The 18,603-nt window shown below is 52.8% G+C and overlaps 1 protein-coding gene across 1 annotated transcript in view; it reads left to right on the plus strand.

The window, feature by feature from the left end:
* LOC110255791 (uncharacterized) overlaps positions 1-18,603 on the plus strand; it is a 266,124-nt gene that overhangs the window by 91,100 nt on the left and 156,421 nt on the right. The window contains exon 2 of the transcript XR_014818936.1: positions 14,140-14,244. The gene's annotated coding sequence lies outside the window, so the exon portion shown is untranslated. The remainder of the gene's footprint in view (positions 1-14,139; positions 14,245-18,603) is intronic.

Raw genomic sequence — 18,603 nt, forward strand, 5'->3', positions numbered from 1 at the left:
TTCAGTATGTGAGATGCTGCCTCCCACGTCTTTGGAAATCCTCCCCTTTGAAACATTGACGTGCTGGTGAGAGAAAATGATGCTTTTCCTAAAGATTTGCCATGAAATGATCTGTTCTCTTGCAGCCTCTTCAGGATCCGAGAAGAGGGAACAGACCATGTGCTTCTTCAAACATCCGTTAAACGGGTTTGGTACATGTTGGTTAAGGGCTGAAGAGCAGGCTGACGCTGTTAACCAGCTCATCACTAACAAGTCCTGCTTCTGGTTTTACCGACATGATTGAATAAACACGTGAAAGGCGCTGAGCTGGGGTGAATGGCATGTAATGCCTGCCCTTAAGGAGCCAGCAATTTAGTGGGACTGATGCGCAGTCACTGAAGAATTTCCCTTTCATGCCTGTTGGTTCTCGAAACGAAAGGAGATAATCGTGTAAAAATGCTCCGTGTATAATCCAGTGTCCGGAAACGCAGGCTGGAACTGTCATTACTCTGAAAAACAGCAGAGCAAGTACAGTGACCTGCTTTGCTGTGTTTGGGTGGCTTCGTCCTCGGTCACCCTCGGGGCACTGCCCGCGAGGCCACGGCGGCGATTGTAGGAGCCCGCGAACGCCTTCCGGGGATGGTGGCTGCAGCATCACCACTCCTACTCAGGTAGAACTACCTGGCCACGTGTGCTGGGCAACATGGCATTTCCCAGTGCAGATGTTAGGTTTTGCCACCTTCCCAACAGTTCTGCCAACACACTCATCTCCTCGGGCTTTTGAACGTGGTTCGGGTTTTCTCTGCGCCACCCCTCACCCTGCAGTCGTTGGCCCCAGGATTCTGGATGTTGGATGTTGTTCCACTTGCATTTCTGCAGATTATGGTCCTGTGTTTACTGGGAAGAGTGAGCAGTGACAGCTTAATGCTGAGGCCCAGACGAAGGCCCGGAAGTGACGGGAATAACCCTGGACACCCTTCCCGTGGCCCCTCTGTGCCATGGTGGCTGGACGGTGAGGGGAGGCGGGCAGGACAGCTCAGAGGCCCGGGGATGGCTGTGCTGTGGGCACAGGTTCCATTCTGCTTAGAAACGCTCTCCCAGCCCTTCCCTGCAGCTCTGGGAGCTGACTGGCATCTCCAGTGGACAGGGCGCCACCTCAGCGGGGCTCCCCAGTGCGGTGGCAGCAGGGATCCCAGCCCCCAGGCCGGCTTCCTCGGTGGGTCTGTAGCTGCTGGGCTGAATCTGGGCTGTCAGCGCCCATGTGGGAAGTGCCCCGCCAGTGGCTCCCATCGCCGAGGGCTGATGGGTCCTAAAACTTCGGTCCCTGTGACCACAGTGGGCGTAGACTCTCTGTAAACGTCTCTTTGTGGCAGAAAAACCTCACTTTCCACCGTCTCCTCTTGCCAAGCCCCTCCCGGAGTCAAAGGCCAGTGTGCTTTGCTTCTAGCATAGAAATGCCTTAACCTCGTATGTTTTTTTCCTCCCAGGAGAGGGGAGAATTTTTATTTATTTATTTATTTTTGTCTTTTTGTCTTTTTCTAGGGCCGCACCTGCGGCATACGGAGGTTCCCAGGCTAGGGGTCTAATCGGAGCTGTAGCCGCCGGCCTACACCACAGCCACAGCAACACCGGCTCCTTAACCCACTGAGCAAGGCCAGGGGTTGAACCCCCAGCCTCACGGTTCCTAGTCAGATTCGCTAACCACTGAGCCACGATGGGAAGTCTGAGAATTTTTATCCTTCATGCATGTTCTCCATCAACAGAGACAGACTAAATCCCATTGATTTGGGGTCCCCAGAGGGCCCTGCTCCCAGATTTCTTTCCTCTAACTCCCCAGCCTGGTGTCCTTGTCCCTGAACTGTAGGTCCTGTGCCCCTGTTTTGAAGAAGCGTTTGCTCCAGCGGGAGTAACCGTGCTGTCCCCTTCGGGGTCCTGGGCGGGGACAGTACCTGCATGTGGCTGTGAGGATCCGGCCCATCTGGGGCCACTCAGCGCAGGGGCACAGCAGCTTCCTGTTCCAGACCTGGCGGCTGCATCAGGAGAGGGCACTGCTTCCCCTCTCTGGCCAAGGCAGTGTGCCCCCTCCCCTGTCGTGCCACCTATGCAGCAGGCACCACTGAGAGGAGGGCCCAGCGCTGTGCGCAGAGGCTGCGGCCACCTCCTGTAGTGGGAAGGGAAGGCGGTGCCCGCCCTGCCTCCAGGCTGCTCCAGGCCGCTCTGCAGCTCGAGGCCCGGTGGGCAGAGAGAGGAGCTTCCGGAGGCAGGAGGCTTGCTTTGCATCTGCAGGGAGTCAGCCTTTACGGTGCTGGCCCAGGGCTTTGGGGAAATGCCTTGTGACAAGTTCACATCAGCGTCACAGAGTACTGCACACATTCGGCTGTGCCCTGACCAGCAAGCCAGGAAGGCCTGGACGGCTGGGTTTGTGAAGTTCTGGGGGAAGAATTCCTGCTCCGAGGAGGTGGGGTGGTTTGTCAGTGTTTGCAGGGGGCCGTATTTCGTCTGCATTGTCAAACGAGTGCCTCGGAGGAAGCCGCCTTTTGTGAGTCCCTGTACTTAGAAGAAGAAGAGAAGATGGTGCAGAATCGGAAGGTGTGCCTTTGGATCCAGTTTAAACAAGTTGCAGTCACTGCACCACACAGACAGCGGCGTCCCCTCACTCCCCACCAGATCGTCACACGTAAAGGGACACGGTGCCCGTGCCCGGCTTCCCCTTGGCACGGCTTGTCCGTGTGCATCCCCTTGGTGCTGGGGTCACGCGGTGCCTTTGGAGGGTCAGGGTGAACCTCGGCTTGGTCGGCTCCAGCTCGGAGCTGGGAGACAAGGTGGCACGGGCCAGACCGGAGATGTGGAAGTGGGCGTCTTGTCCTCACCTCTCCTCGCCACTCCTGCCTGGCACCGTGGCATCCCAGCGGTCCCAGGGGAAGGTTAAGAGGCGCTCCTCACGTGAAACGTCACCAGAACCGCCCCCCAGTTTACAGCGAGGGTGCAGACCCCCCGCACCAAGGCATTCGGGCGGTACCCCCACCCTGGCCGTTTGCCAGCAGCTGTGGTGACAGGTGGTTTCGGGGCTGCTTCTAAGAACCTACATGAGGGCAAAGGAAGCAGCAGCACACGGTCAGGGCACTGACTGGGGGGTAACCCAACACATCCACCCGGTATTGGGACACACGGGGGGTTTGTGGGTCAAAAGACAAGCATTTTGCATGAATGTTGACATTAAAATGCTGATTTCAGTGACCTTTTTTTCTGTCCCCAGACTTCTATTCACTCCAGGGTCTTTGTTGTTCAGGGCCCCTGATGGACGTATTTGAGGGTCTCCGATGTCCCCCCTCAGATTTTTATCTGAGCAGTATTTGTCTGCGTGCCGTGTCGAGTTTAAGGAGAGAGACTTGATGTTGGAAAAATGCTCCGGATTTACCCGTCAAAGCTCTTCAGGGGCCTCTAACATGTCAAAACGGAGGGGCTCGCACTCGGTTAAAAGGGGTCATTGCCGTTGGTCACGTGTGACGAGGACATTTTCCCTTGGAATAAAGATGTTTGTGTGCAGGCGGATTCCAGCCAGAGGAGCTCTGCTTCCAGAAGCTGCTTTTCCGCAAGTCCCTTTGGGAAATAAGCAGGTCTGGACGGTGAGTGAGGACCTGCTGTGGGCGGGGCTGAGCTGGGAAGCCCTTCCGACGCAGCCCGAGGAAACCAGCACATCCTCCACCACCTACCGCCAGGCCTCTGCGAGCCCCAGGGCCCCACGGGGTGGGGGCAGAGAAAGTGGGCTGCTTCTGGTGCTCTTTGGGGCGCTCAGGCCAGTGCCTCAGACTGGTGAGCACTTCACTAACAAAACACAGTTAGCAATTCACGAAGTCCTATACTGTACATTAGAATCTGGGTTGTATTGTATTGTATTGTGTTTGGTCTTTTTGTCCTTTTAGGGCCACACCCGTGGCATATGGAGGTTCCTAGGCTAGGAGTCCAATTGGAGCTGTAGCCTCTGGCTTCCGCCAGAGCCACAGCCATGCAGGATCCAAGCCGCATCTGCGACCTACACTACAGCTCCCGGCCATGCCAGATCCTGAACCCAGTGAGCGAGGCCAAGGATTGCATCTGCATCCTCATGGATGCTGGTCAGACTCGTTTCCACTGAGCCGCAGTGGGACCTCCTAGAATCTGACGTGCAGACCTGGAAGGAGCAGGAGGATCCCGGGGATGAGCACCGGGAGACTCAGTGACTCGCTTTGGGCCTGACGGCGATGAGGGCCCCAGCGGCGGGTTGTGGGCTTGCTCTGGGATCCAGACCTCCACGTCCGGCGGGCAGCCGTCCCCTTCCTGGACCTCACCGCAGCCCTGTGTAGAAGCGGCCTTGCCTCTGGGGAGGTGGTGCCGTGGCTGGTGGTCCTGCTGGCAGCATGGCCTCCGCCTTTGGGGTCATTGAGCTAATTCAGGGTGTCTCTAAATGGCAGAAAGCGCAATTAAGGCTCAGAAAACGTGACATCTCGTTCAAGCCACTTGACTCGTGTGACAAGCCCAGCAGAGATGCAGCCGGCTCCTGCAGATCGTCCTGCTTTGAGGCCTGAAAACGCAGCCCCAGCCCGGCCCAGGGTCTAAGGACCCCTCAGGGTGGCCGGGAGCCTCTCATGCGAGTTAGGGCAACTTTAACCCCAGACCGTGGGACGAAGGGCCTAAGGAAGAAGTAATTACTGGGACCTGTGATTCGTACAACAGAAGAGCAGCCTCCTTGCGGGTGGAGCAAGGGTAGTGGCTTTGCAACGGGCTTTGCAGGAGGAAGGAGCAGTTTTCATCGCTTGTCACCCTTGGCCCACTTTCTCGGGCCCTGCCGACTTTAAGAAAAATTCGTCTGAAGATGAGGATTAATGTAATGGCTGATTCCATTACTGCTGTACTTTTTGGATGAAATTTGATCATCCGGGCTCACATTCCTTCCCCTCACCTGCTCTGGAAAGAAACTGAATTCTGTGAAAGAAAACTCCGTCCAGACCAGAACACATGCAGGACCCGCGTCTACTGCCCTCTTAGACATCAGGGACTTGCAGCGGCCACAGACGCATCTCTTCTGGCTTGTTTACACCACACGGTTTATTCCATTGAGGTCCGATTTCAGGTGCTCGTTGGGACCCAGATGGCTGGAGGCCAGCTGCCTTGAACTTGAGCGCTGCCAGTACCTTGGACTGACGTCCTCAGGACTCGTTTCAGGGTGGTGTTTGCTCACCTCCAAGTCTGAGCGTTGTTCCTTCTGCCCCGGTGTCCCCCCACCACCCCCAACAGCCCCCGAGCCCGAGTCTGTTTGCTCATGTGGCTCCCAGGAGGCACAGGCTCCGTGCAACAGGGGGCCCACCTGCTTCATCCCACTGCCCACTCCCCTGCCCTGCCTGGCAGCTCAATGGAGAAAGTTTCATCCAAGAAGCTGCACCCCTTTCCCCTACCAATTTTAAAGAATATCTCTTTGTCCCAGTTTTTCTCTTTAGTCCATTTTAATATGTGCACAGCCCATAACTGATACTCTTTGCTCAATGAACACCTTGTTACAGGAGTTTGAAATATAGGAGGTGAATCTAGTTCATTTTGCAGATGAGCAGACGAGGCCTCGGGGAGCTGGGTGCCCCTTCCCAGGCCCGTGATGCTGCAGCAGAGGGTCCCCATGCCATTCGGTCCAGAACCTCTGCTGGCTCTTGCCTCGGCTCTGACCCTGCCTTGTGCCCAGAGGCCACGGCCTCAAGGTCTCCCCATAAGGACGTGCTCAAGCCGCTGACCTCAGTGCTCACTGGCTGGAATCGCCCCTTTCTGAGTTTCTCTGCACTCTCGTCCATGGTGAACAGATTAACACTGTGACAATTGCTCAGAATGACAATATTGAAGCTCTGAAAGATACCAAAGTCCTTTCTGAACCCATGAAGTCAAATTATACCCAGGATGGTTTTACTGTCCTTAGGTATATTGAAATTCTAATATGCTGACATTTGGTCTGCCAGGTAATCAGATCCTCCAATAATGTACCTTTGGGTGATACATAACTTGGTGATATCCAAGTCTTTGGGCAATATATCAACTTACGCTTCTGTGGTGTATCTCCACACAAATATTTAAAAATTCTGATTTCCCGTGTCGTCTGGTGTCCTGGTCCTTCTCCTCCTGGCTAACCCAACAGGTCCACGCCAGGGAGGACCTGTCGAGTCCGTGTCCAGGGTAAAGCAGGGCTGGCACGTGTAGCAATCGGTTGATGGATTAACTGTGGGATTAACATGAACCCCGTGGTTACCATCCCCACATTTGATCCAATGAGACTGTGTTTTACTAAGTGGGTTCTGGTGGATATTCTGTATTCTGTGACTGCTGGCTACCCAAATCTGTCTGTTCATCTCGACTGGCCTTCCTGCCATCTCAGGATGGCTATAGCCCCATCACCACCTGCTGTTCCATGGTCCAATCTCTGGGGCCTCTGGACCAGCTGCAGCCACCAGCTGCCATGCGCATGTGCTCCTGTTCCCTCACCCGTTCCTCTGAAGGGCTGTTCAGGCACAGGACTCGGTGTTGCCTCTGTGCCCACTGACGTGCGCAGCCCATCCTGTGAGTTGAGAATTTGCCTCCTGTGTTATGGTCAGTGGTTTGCACATCCTTCTCCACCAAGCCTGGGCCCTGGAGAGCCAGGCTCTGCCTCCTGTGTCTTTGCACCTTCCTTCCCCTGTGGCCTGGAAACTGCTCTGAAGGGAGCTGCCTTGAAATAGCTGTTGATGGACATGATTTAACTTGTGTTGTCAGACGTGGGGGCAGGAGGCCAGGGTGGGCTAGGCTGCAGCAGCTCTGAGCACTCACCGCCTGCAGACTCGAGACCCTGAGGGTTTTAAGAGGCTTCCTAAGATTACAAGCCTTGGATGTGCCTTCGGTGGACTTTCCACTGAGACAGTTTAGAGGTGGATTTACATGAGGCTAATGAGACTGTTTAGGCATCTCACTTGCCCAGGCCCCTTCTAAGGCCCTATACTTAATTTTTAACTAGTAATTTTGTATTTTTTTCCTTAAAGGGAGCTCATAAAAGTGTAAAATCTTAGGGCCATGCAAGTGGGCTCTGTTCCCAGAGAGCACAGGCCCTCTGCCAGTCCCCGAGCTGCAGGGGTGGTGGGATCACCCAGGCATTGGGAGTTGGTGCCTGCTCATGACTGTCCGGATTCTCCAGTGGGCGGGCTCAGACAAGGAATGTTCTAGAAGGAAGTGTAATTCTCAGCCTCCATGACATCTGCCTCATGAAGAGAGGGAGGCACCTGAAGCTGCCTCCAACGCAGTCAGCACCACACACAACGTGTTCAGACTGTTTACCTGCTTTGCAGAGTTCTTTGGTGTTTGTGACTGGACTGGGTCCTCCCACACGCCCTGGGAGAGCAACACTCCAGATGCTGGGGCCAGGTCAGGAGCTCCCACGAAGGCCCAGGGCAGCTGGGTCAGAGCTGAGGCAGGACTTCAGTCTTGGTTAAGCTGTGCTCTGTCTCTTTCTTCATGGGCTTCAGAGGGAAAAAGCATCTAAAACACACGTGCAGGAGAAGATGGACTTTTTTTTCCCAAAAAGGTTCCCATCATGGTGAGCGGAGAGCTGGTTCCCCAGGTTGGGGAAGACGATCAGACGGCAAGGGGCAGCGAGATGGCCAAGGGGGTGGTGTGTGTGTGTGTGTGTGTGTGTAGGGTGTATGCAGTGTGTGAGTGTGTGTGTGTGTGTGGGGGGTGTTATGAGTGGGATGTGTGCACAAGTGTTGTGTCTTGGGGGGTGTGTGTCTGTGTATGTGCGCACGCAGGTGTGGGGACGTTTGTGCTGCCCTGGAAGGGTGGTTGGGCGGGAAGATTACAGACCCGCTCACATGAAAGCAAAGATGGAACTTTGGGGGAGGAGGGGAGCAGGGGACCTGCGGTGATGGTGTTTGATTTGTTGGCACATGTGCTGGGTTATTCTGAATTTAGGACTGAAGGAGGCAGCTGGAGCTTAGAGATTTTCAGTATTTAGCACCTATTTAATCCTTTGTTTCCTGATTTAGCGCCCCCTCCCCAAAGTCACAGAATGCTTCTCCCCCACTGGTGCCAGGGATGCCGTGTGAAACCAAAGAGGTGACAGGCGGCGCCTCCTGAGACTTGCTGGCAATTCACGGCCACATTTTCTGGTGACTCCAGAGCCCTTAAGACACGTTTCCAGTGACTCTTCAGTGTGTCTGTAAAAGAAACACAACATGCTGTGTCAGAGTGTCCCTGGGGCTGGTGTGGCCTGTGGATGTGGGGCCCCTGCCACGCAGGGGTGGAGGCAGAGCTGAGGCCCGGATCCGGGGCAGACAGGCCGAGGTTTCTTCCCTGGGGTCTCTTACAGTTGGGGGGGGGGGTCGGAGTGCAGTCCCTTGTGGCGATTCCTTTTGTTTCATGACTCGTTTAAAAAGGTCATGAAGTCCCTGACAACCTGTGTAAATGCTCCCCCTGCGATGTGACTTCAGGGAGACGTGGGGCAGCTTGCGGGCGTCTTGAGGCGACCCCCACGGGGCATCTGACCACCGTGTCGCCCAGCACGAGCGTGCGCTCCAGCCGTCGGATGCCTGGTTCACGTTCTCGTACCTGAATCACGTCTTTCACTTGCAGCAGCAAAGCCTCGCCCGCCGAGTGGGGCTCAGCACCGCCCAGGCTCCGAGCTGCGGGAAGCGGCCCGGGCCGGACCGGGACAGGCGTGCGGAGCCTGCTTAGGTCCGAGGGCGCGGGGGTGGGGGCGGGGCGCAGGCCCGGGGCCCCCGCAGGTGAGTGGAGCCGGCGGTTGGAGAAGATGGATTAGGGGGATGAGGAGGGAGAAAGATGAGAGGCAGGGGATTAGCAGCAAAGAAGTGTCAACTCCACAGGAGAAGCTCGGGTTGTATGGAATGTGCCCCGTGTAAAAAATAACTGCATTTTGATGTCTCTTCCAGGCTTTTCACGGTTAGACAGCTGCAGGGGGAGAGAAACGCGGGCCGTCAACAGGAGCCGTTTGCAGAAGCCTGTGGCCTTCCGCGGTGCCACCCGGCCCGAGGCCTGCCCGCCGCCAGCTGCTCCCCGCCTCTGCTTGGCGCTTCTGCCCGGGAGCCGCGGCCTAGGAGCAGGGTCCCCAGCCCTGCGGCACAGACGCCGCGCCGGGACGTGAGGTCCCGCCTCATCTTCGAAACCTGTCCTGAGTCTGTGCGGTTGTGGCTCTTGATCTTCAAGCACAGTAGACACACGTAGACACACATGTGTGCACACAGACACACAGATACACGTGTGCACACAGGAGCACAGACACAGAAGACAGATACACAGATACAGACACGGACACAGATACGCAGACACGTGTGTGCACACAGACACACAATCACACATAGCCATGCACACACCTAGACACACACACGCACACACAGACACACACGTGCACATTCCAGAGATGGCTGAGAAAGGTGAAGGCCTGGCTTTGTGCGGGCGCTGTTGAAGCACTGACAGGAGGCAGTGCGAGTTTACACACAAAAGGCCCATCACTTTTGTCACTTCGATGGCTGTGCGGGGAGAGGTGTGCGTGTCATGCACCCAGGAGTCCATTTCTGGGCAGTTAATGGCGGGAGCATCTGAGCACGTTTGGTTCTGGTTCGCCCTCTGCAGAGACGTACTTTTGCTGTCTGGACGGGTCAGAGCCTTCACGCAGCGTCCTGTGAAGACAACCGCGTGTTGGTGTGAGGAGAGGAGCATTTCAGCCTATCAGTTACTCTCACCGTCTGCTCCGATGGCCTTTTATTTCTGGACCAGGGGCATATTTTTATCTGTCAGGCTCTCTCTCAGTTGTTTTTGGAGGGGAGAGATTTAGGGCACATGAGTGACAGGCACAGGCACGGACAGCCAACTCTAAACTAAATATTCTGCCCTTGATCTTTGCCATTTTATTTTTTAAAAGCAGAAATTAGCGTGAGTTCATTTAATATCTTGCAAGGTCCAAGCCAGAAATAATTCCGTAATCCCACAGGATGGCTGTGCTTTAACGCTCCTCGTAAGCCTCAAGCAGCTCTTTAAACACTTGTGCCTTTATTTTAGTTTTCTCTTTCTCTCATGTTTCTCTCGGCCTTTGACTTTGGGATCTGCCGCAGATGCAGTTCCTTCTGGGTTCTCCTTACAGCTCGTCTCTTTGGGGACAGTCTTCCAGGCCGATGGGCAAACAGCATTTGTATTTTTATCCTGGGCCTTCAGAGCACTGGTCGCCCCTGTTTTACTCTGGACGAGGGCGACGGCATGACCATGGGTGCCTCTTAGGACCAACAGTAAAATAGCTTTCCGAAGCCCCGTGTCAAAGCCCACACAGTGCTGGCGGGACAGCTGGGGCGGGTGGTCCTTTGCACATGGCGGGTCCCTCGTTTATGACAATAACCCATCCCTGGGGGCGTGGCGGCCCCAGGTCAGCCCTCCCTTCCATCTGCATCCAGCGTGACCCTGAGTATCGGTGCCGGGTGTGTAAGCGGCTCGCCCGTTATGCTCTGACTGGAAACCCGTCCTCAGAGGTCCTTCTGTGTTTCTGCCTCCAGGAGGTGACGAGTTTATTCACAACGTCGGGACGGTGAGAGCTTTGCTCTGGTTCCTGCTGGGGTGGCTCCAGTCACGGCTGTCACGTGGATGGCCAGGTGCCCCCTCCGAGCCCTTTGTCGGGTGCTGCAGGCCTGGTGCCCCCTCCTGCCTGCCCCCTGGCAGCTCCTCTTTGCTCGCTCATCCTTTCATAGAACATTTGCACCGAGACCCCCTCAGGAAGCAGGTGACCACAGGACCTGGACGAGGACGAGGCTGCTTCCTGGTGTGGATTACGGGAGTACTCCGTCCCCACCCCTGCAGCAGGGCCCCGGGGGCGCGTCCCTGAGTGGAGAGTGAGGCTGTCCTGAGCCCCAGCCTCTGTGGGCCCAGCCGGCAGCAGGTGCGTGGAGCCTGGGGGACCCGTGCTGGCGGCAGAGGCCCTGGCATCCAGCAGCTCTTGATGACAAGCTTTGCTTTGTTTTTAAGGCTGCCTTTTAAGAAATATGCCATTTGCTGATTACTAAGAGTCATGAAGTAATTTTTTTAGATCTTTTAGGAATCTATTCAGTGTTTGGCAAAGCAGATTTCATCGTTGGGAGCCAACACGTCAACATTTCACGTGGGATGTTTCTGTTACACGTCGGTCTCCTTTGAACCTGTGTTTGTTCCATTTCCATCTTGTCCAAGGGTTGGGATGTTTATGATTCTTTTGCCCATTTCTCAGGCAGCACATTGATTCTGGTTTGCTCTTTCTAGTACCTGGCAGCCAAATGTAGGTGATGATGTGGGTGTTTTGGCGTCTTTCTAGGTCGTTTGTGAGTTTGCTCGGCTGATGAGCAGGTCAGCACTTTGTGGTGATGTCCTCTGACCTCCCGGCTTCCACGTCTCCCCTCCCAACTCACTGGTGCTGTGCTTTCATTTAAAATTGTCTCGTTCTGTTTCACTCCGAATAAGCTTCCATTGTTAGCGTTTGTATGAGTACAGATTCCAAATACAGGTATCGCTTTCTTCTTCCTCCCTTCCTGACCCCACCATCCTCCTCTTATCAGATTTTTATCTAAGGTCTCTTCTGTGCTTGGCCTGATTGATGGGCTGCTGGAATAGACAGATTAAGTAAAATCTTTGTCCTGTAAATCTAGAGACTCTAGGTGGTGGAACTTTATCTGTAGTCACTCATTCCTTCTAGACAGGACTTTACTGTAATGTATTTAGTTTATTATACTGAAGAAATGTGCAGTGACCCACTCTCTCTGTAGTGATCTGATTGTAGGAAGGTTACCAGCTTTATATTTTTTTTCCTTCCAAAGATACATAAGGCCTCATTGAGCCTTCGGCATAAAATTCTGTTTCTACTGACTGACTCTGAAAGCTGATCCTGAAAGCACTGGAGATTTTGCATATCTGATTTTTGAAAACTCAAAACATACCTTCTAAAAATTGTCTAGCTTCTGTCTCCATCTCTGACTCACCCACCTCCGTCTCCATCTCTGTCTCTGACCTGGATGAGCTCTGTGTGGCTTTTGCTCCCTTGAAATGTTTGGGTCAAGTGGCTTCTAAAGGTACCGTTCAAGTTCTCTGCTGCATGTGTCAGTGAGTTTCTGAAGACAGCAAATTTCCCGCAGTAAATACAACACCCGACAAAGACAGCTTTCTGGTCCCCACCTGTGGGTGTGGTGTCCAGGATTCTGTGTGACAGACCATGGTGAGGGAGGGCCTCTGAGATTTGAGCAGAACCCAGCAGTGTTCACGGATACAGGCCTGAGCCCACCCGCTGGCCTGTGGAGCAGCCAATAAAATGTTTCTTTCCTTTTCCTTTGCCAGTCAAGGCTTAGAGCAGCACACAGACCCCGCTTTAGGAATCCGAAGCAGGAAGGACGGTTTTTAGAGACCTGGGAGCTCACAGCATCATTGGAAGGGCTGGCGAGTCAGGGCTGGAAGTCCTGGTCCAGGATGAGTCTGAACTGGGGCTGGACCAGGAGCAGAACCCCAGAGAAAGCTCAGATCCCAGCAGAAGAAGCTGCGAGGCACCAGTCCTCCGTTTCCCTCAATCTCACCTTCAAAATCCCAGCGACTTTAAATACAACGGGGCTCCTAGCTGAAGGGGGTCTGTGAAATGTAGTTCTCAGCCCTCTGTGTCTGTGACACAGGGCTGGGCGGAGGGGAGGGTTGAGAAGCCAAGGACCAGGTACGTCCCCGGCACAACCTTGGATGTGGAGCTGGGGAGAGTGCCTCCTGCCAGGAGATGCCCTGTAGCTGCTGTTCTGGAACCTTCTGTCCTCTGAACTCTGCCCTCTGCCTTTGCCCCACTTGAGAAACCACCCTCAGTGAGAGTCTAGTAGAGTCCAGACCTGCCCAAAGAGGGGGCGGTTGGAAAATTCCACTGTGGCGCAGCAGAAGTGAATCTGACTAATATCCATGAGGATGCGGGTTTGACCCCTGGCCTCTCTCAGTGGGTTAAGGATCCGGCATTGCCAGGAGCTGTGGTGTAGGCCGCAGATGCGGCTTGGATCTGGCGTTGCTGTGGCTGTGGTGTAGGCTGGCAGCTGCAGCTCCGATTGGGCCCCTAGCCTGGGAACCTCCATACGCCACAAGTGCAGCCCTAAAAAGACAAAAAAAAAAAAAAAAAAAAAAAAAGAAGGGATGGATGGGCCTGCAGGTGGTCCTGGACATTAATGCTGCAAGGCTGCAGCGGGCAATGCGTCCAGTGCTGACCCAGTAGCAGCAGGAGGTATGCAAGGTAAAGGCCTCCGGAACCTCTGGGACCCAGCCACTGTGACCCGGGGGCGCTTATGGTCGGGCTGCTTCAAGACACTCTGACGTGAGAGGTCACATGCTGTCCGCAGACCTGAGGGGGGAGACAGAAATGCATCAGTGTGCCTGGTGAGGTGGCTGCGCCCTGGATGACTCAGGCAGCACTGCCCCTATCACTGACTGGGGTGACACGGGGCTGCGTCTTGAACGAGGCTCTGGGCTCGAGGGGTGACACAGGGCTGGGTCTCGAGCGAGGTCCTGGGCTCGAGGGGTGACATGGGGCTGGGTCTTGAAGAAGGCCTCGGCTCCATCAGGAGGCACTGTCTGCTGGGGGCAGAGGCACCAGGTGGGATGGGCAGGGCCTTTTTCATTCAAAAGACCGAATGAGTTGTGTTATTTTCTCTGTGCCATTTTGGCGCTGGATAGAGACTGGTTGGGATTTATCACTCGCCGTAACAGTTTTTGGGTATGATTTGTAGGAAAACCCTTGCTTTGGCTTCTACGGAGACCTGTGGCCTCAAGAATCTGAAGAGATTTTGTGGTTTGGTTTTACTTTCATAAAAAGACCGAAAAGGCTCTGGAACACACACTGATTCTGTGTGTTAGGTTTGCCGTATAGCTTCTGACAACCACAGAGCTCTCAATCGTGCGGACTTGGGTTGAGGAGAGGAGAGGGCATTTCTTCGAGTTCAGAGAAGCCTGCGAGCGCTGCAGGAATCTCACACAGAGTCCCGGTGGCTGGCTCCCGGCCTCTGCCTCTCTCTAGTCATCAGGCCTGGAAGGATGAGTGGCCTGTAATTTCATGTTTTGGGACGTTTTCCTGAGAAGTCGTCCTAGACGGTCTCATCTTTAATTCTGTATCATGCTTGTATTGCATTTGTATTTTAGGTTAAACCAGCCTTGTCAATGGCTTCGCCACCTGGGATGGATTCGTACCCAATAGGGACTTCAGAGGCTGCTGAGCATTGCATTTTCTTGGCAGACAAAGAGAAGGTGAGTTTTCCTCGATATTTCCTCGGAGCTTTGTCCTGCAGCCTGAACTGACAATTTAAGCCATTTTGGAGGGTTTTTCAAAAGGCTTTCGTTAACATTTGCCCACACGGCTTCTTCCCCCCTGCATGAAATTCTCCTGTTTGTTGGAACCAGGACACGTGGAGCCTGGCAGGGGCTGTTCTTCCAGCAGGTGGACTTTAAGAGGCATGCAATCGTGACCTAAAATACAGGTGCTGGGACAGTTGGAAGCCCAGAACTTACGGATTTGGGGACTGGGAAGCAGTATTCCAAGGAATGCCTAAAGAAGTGGTTTCTAAGGGATTGTTTAGCAATCTGGAATTTTCCTTCATAGGCCAACAGAGTGCTCCCGTGGAGTGTGGCTTCTGTGGACGCTGTGGATTTGAAGCTGCTCTCCGCCCCACCACGAGGCCACAGGAGGTTTCCTTAGCCCCTTGCCCCCTGGCTTCTCGTGGGGGGCTGATTCCACAGGTAGCTCGCAGGGTTACTTACTGAGAGGATTCCCTGAATAGGAGTGAATTCACAGAACTTTACAGGGCTTGACACAGCTCCAGGAACAGTGAGCATGCTGAGTTAATGGTGTTGTTATAACTAGGGCTGTTTACGACTTTCTGTCTATACTTTCTGGGTCTTTATCTGCTAAATTTAGATGAATGCTGAGCAACTGGGTGAATTATTGTCATTGTTTCATGGAACCGTTTATAGGCTCAGGACTGTGCTGTTTCTGATAAGTGCCACCCGCAGCCATGGGTCGACTTGTCAGGTGCAGGGTGGATAGTGGTACAGGAGAAAGCGGTTGTAATAGTGATGAGCTACAGGGGGCAATGTAGGAAGAGCCTGAACTCACCTCCTCCCACGGACACACCAAATAGACAGCTGCCTGTGGACCTGTTTTGTCTGAAAGGAGCCTGGGAGCCGGCCCAGCACCTGGCCCAGGACAGAGAATGAAACGGGCCCATGAAGATGGGTGGGAGAGGCCGAGGAACATGGGGGCACAGCAGGGAGGGTCTCATCCTGGAGGATGGAGGGGTGGTGCCCCCATCAGACACCTGGCCCCTGGGATCCATCCTGGAGGGGTAAGCCCCCAGCACGTCTGTCTCTCCAGGTGTCCCTAAGTGCCCAGGACACTGAGACTCTCTCTGAAGGGCTCAATGTCTCTCGCTCGCCCTGAGGCCAGTGAGTATCGGTTGGAAAAGTTCCCGGACTCCATGTGAAGGAGCATCATTAGTGAATCTGAGAGCATCAGCAGAGGGGACGGGGACAGTGGACATGTCCCCTGGACACCCAAGAGCTGGTGGACACCCCCAGGAGCCGGTGCTGCACCCCTCTTTAAGCTGCCAGCACAGGTGGCTGAGTGGGAGCAGGGTGACTGAGAAGGTGCTGTCCTGCCACGCTGCTGAAGGGGACAGCTCTAGAGGACACCAGCTTCCAGGCTGGGGCTGGGGTGCGAGCGGTCATGGCATCCACGGGCTCCAACCTAAAGCTGAGGTGTGAGCACAGACAGGCGCTCTGGTGTGGCTCAGCCAGCCCCACCTTGACACTCTCCAGCTGCTGAAGCCAGCTGTGTGCCTAGTCCCCACAGGGACACCCCTCAATTGCCTGGCTCTGGTGGCCAGGGGCTGGTGTCTGTGACGTCCATGGGGCTGCAACAACTGTGAAGACAGTGCTTCCAGGCCACCACCCCCAGGGCACAGAAAGTGGACTGAAACACAACCCCTGTCTCCCTGTGCAAAGGCCTGTTCACTTAGCCTGGAGCCTCACCCTGAGCCTCATGTCCAGGGGCTCAGGAGGTGACCCCAGGGAAAACAGGAGGGGAGATACCATCCCTGTGCACACCCTCAGCCCAATACATCCCGTGGGCTCCCCAGCAAGGGGCTAATATACCTGTCAGCAGCCCCAAGTTTTGTAACTCTTTCCCAAGAGACACCTCCGGATCTCCTGGTGTGGAGGCCAACAGGAATGGTGACTGTGGCTCCAGAGGACTGCATACATCTGCATCCTTTCAAAGGTGTTGCCTGAGGGTCTGGCTTCCAACCATCCTGAAACTAGGTGCTACGTGGGATTCCTCACCTTGACTCGCTGACAGGTCTCAGCACACCCTCAAGAACAAGGGCATCTCAGGGCTAAATCACGTGGTGTGGACAACAGCAAAGGTTGGAGAGAAGACTGAGAGCTGGGGCAGGGTTGAGTGAGACGTGGCCGGTACGAGGCCACTCCCTCAAGACTGAGAGAGGTAGCTGCTTCCGCGAATACATGGAAAGAAACACAGAGCACCCAGCAAACGGAGGAAGCAGAGAAATAGTTTCCAAATGAGAGAACAAAAGGACAAGACAAACCTCTGAAAATGATACGGAAATAAGTCATTTACCTGACACAGAATTCAAAGTAATGGCCATAAAGATACTCCGCAAACATCGGGAGAAGAATGGACGAACACAGTGAGAAGTTCCACAAAGAGTTAGACAGTGTAAGAAAGAACCAATCAGAGCTTCAGGCTATAGTAACTGAAATAAGAAAAACAGGCTAGAAGGAATCAACAGCAGATTAGATGATGCAGAAGAATGAATCAGTGATCTGGAAGACAGAGTAGTGGAAATCACCCAAGCTGGACAGAAAAAGAAAAAAAGAGTAAAAACAAACAGGATTGGTTTAAGGGACCTCTGGGACAACATCGAGCATCCTAACATCCCGAGCACACTAACATCATGGGTCCCAGAAGGAGAAGAAAGAGAAGGGGGTAGAGAACTTATTTGAAGTAAAAATGGCTAAGAACGTCCCTAACCTGGGGAAGGAAATAGAAGTCTAGATCTAGGAAGCACGAAGAGTCTCAAAGATACATTATAACTAAAAATGTCAAGAGTTAAAGATATAGAGAAAATTTAAAAGACAGCAAGAGAAAAATAATTAGTTGTGTACAAGGGAACCCTCATAAGGCTCTCAGTATATTTTTCAGCAGAAACATTGGGGTCCAGAAGGGAGTGGTATGTATATATTCAAAAAGCTGAAAGGAAAAACCCCTTATAACCAAGAGTATTCTATCCAGCAAGGTTATTGTCAGAATTGAAGGAGAGAGAATTTCCCAGACAAGCAAAAACTAAAGAAGCTCATCACCACTAAACTCGTCTTATAAGAAACATTAAAGGGACTCCTTTAAGAGAGAAGGGAAAAGCCGTAACCAGAAATAAGAAAATATCTGAAAGAAAAGAGGTTAAACTGGTAAAGGCAAGTATATGGCAGAGATGGTGGATCAACCACTTATAGAGCTAGTATGAGGGTTAAAAGACAAAAGTAGTAAAAGCAATATAAGTAAAATAAATGATGAATATACAGAACGAAAAGCTGTAAAGTATGGGGAAGATGGAGTTGAAATGTGCTGTTAGAAGGCATCTGAACTTAAGCAGTCACCTTAAAATAGACTGCTTTTATGTAGATCGTTCTATAAGAACCGTATGGTAACTACAAACCAAAGATCTACACCCGATACACAAAAAATAAATAATACATAAATAAAGAGAAAGAAATCTAGACGTAACACTAAAGAAAATCATCAGAGCACAGGGGAACAGAGAACAACAAAATGACCGGAAAACAATAAAAAATGGCAATAAGTATATATCTATCAATAATTTAACTGTAAATGGACTAAATTTTCTGATCAAAAGACGTGGGGCAACTGAATGGCTAACTAAGACCCATCAATACGCTGCCTGTGAGAAACGCATTTCAGATCTAAAGACCCACATAGACTATAAGTGGAGGGATGGAGAAGGTATTCTGTGCAAAGGGAAGTTAAAGAAAAGCTGGGGCTGCAATACTTCTGTTAGACAAAACAGACTTTAAAACGAAGACAGAAACAGCAGCTGTCATCGTGGCTCAGCAGAAAGGAATCCAGCCAGTATCCATGGTGGCAGGTTAAGGGTCTGGCATTGTCACTGCTGTGGTTTGGGTCACCGCTGTGGCATGGGTGTTACCCCTGGCCTGGGAAATTCTGCATGCCAAGGGTGTAGCAAAAAAGAAAGAAATCAAAGGGGAAATTTAAAAAATACCTTGAGACAAATAAAATGGAAACACAGCTTTCTAAAATCAATGGGACTCAGCACAAGCAATTCTAAAAGGCACATTTACAGTGATAAAGGCCTACCTCAAGAACAGGAAAAATTTAAAATAAACAACCTAACTTTACACCTTAAGGAACTAGAAACGGAAACAAAACCCAAAGTAGGTAGAAGGAAGGAAATAATAAGTACCACAGTCGAAAAAAAAAATAACAGAGACTCAAAAAAAAGCAAAGATCAATGAAACTAAGGGCTAGTTCTTTGAAAGATAAACACAGTTGATAAA

The sequence above is a fragment of the Sus scrofa genome, chromosome 11, assembly GCF_054392235.1.
Source record: "Sus scrofa isolate SSC_HxYL_T2T_F1_AM1 chromosome 11, Sscrofa_HxYL_maternal_Yorkshire_Landrace_v2.0, whole genome shotgun sequence".
Taxonomy (NCBI): Eukaryota; Metazoa; Chordata; class Mammalia; order Artiodactyla; family Suidae; genus Sus; species Sus scrofa.